The sequence below is a fragment of the Neomonachus schauinslandi genome, chromosome X (assembly GCF_002201575.2).
Source record: "Neomonachus schauinslandi chromosome X, ASM220157v2, whole genome shotgun sequence".
Classification (NCBI taxonomy): domain Eukaryota; kingdom Metazoa; phylum Chordata; class Mammalia; order Carnivora; family Phocidae; genus Neomonachus; species Neomonachus schauinslandi.
This window is the reverse complement of record NC_058419.1, coordinates 93,926,753-93,927,942: the sequence shown is the minus strand read 5'-3', so window position 1 is coordinate 93,927,942 and position 1,190 is coordinate 93,926,753.

Here is a 1,190-nt window from a genome sequence, read left to right as displayed (position 1 = left end):
ACAGGGAGAGCAGATGTTTAAGCTGGTTTATTCCTTCTTGCCTCACTTCTTTAATTACATGAGAAAATGAGTACATGCCTCAATTACATTTTGTGTATCAGGCAAAGCCCAGTCTGAAAAACAAACTACATTTTATTTTATTTTTAAAGATTTTATTTATTTGCGAGAGAGAGAGAGAGAGAGAGAGAGAGTAAGTACAAGCAGGGGGGCAGGGGCAGTGGGAGAGGGAGAAGCAGGGAGCCGGATGTGGGGCTCGATCCCAGGACCCCAGGATCATGACCTGAACTGAAGGCAGACGCTTCACCGACTGAGCCTCCTGGGCGCCCCCAAAGCACCACATTTTAACACAGTGAATTTCATACTAGGAATTTGTTGTATGGCTGACGGGAAAGTGCAGAATCCCCACATGGTTGTGGAGGCAACATAAAGATGAACAACTACAGGAAGTGGTTACCACCCTCGGGGTTAGAGGGACACCGGAAGGAGGTGATATAGCTCAAGCCCAGAAGGCAGGGCCATCTGGTAGGGGCCAGAACTCCGGCGGCAGCGATGGTCAGCAGGAGCTCAAGCTCGAGAAGGAAAGGCTGACTGGCGGGAGCTGGAGCCTTCGTGGAAATGCAACCGCTTCCGAGATGCCACTTGAAGCAGAGAGCTGGGGGGAGAAACACCCTGGCTTCTCTCCTGCCCCTCATCCTCCTGTTGGGCTGACCACACCAGAAGCCAGAGGGCCAAGGAGCCTGGCAAATGCAATTCTCCCTGAAATGGAGCAGAGCAAGGAAAGGGTGGGGAGTAGATCTCAGTGCAAAGAGGCAAATAACGGGCACATGTTTTCATTGTCTAACTGTGTTTCTTTGAATTCACCTCTGTGTGGAATGGAACCATGAAGCTGTCTGTCCTTTACGTGGGTTACTCATGATCCAAGAGCAATGGAGAAGGTCACGGTTTAATACCTTTCCTTAAATATTAAGTGCAAAATAGTATTACTTTGCCAATTGTCCTAATTCTGTAGACTGTCTCAAGTGGTTCATAAATAAACAACAACCAAAACGGTCCATGCTTCTCCTCTTGTTGATTCTCTCATTCCCATTTGGCCCTGCTAGTTCTGCTTTTACCTCTTCATTACCTATAGCTGTTGTACAACCACCCTTGTGTAATTTGTCAGCTTTCATCTCATACTGGGGTTACCATCC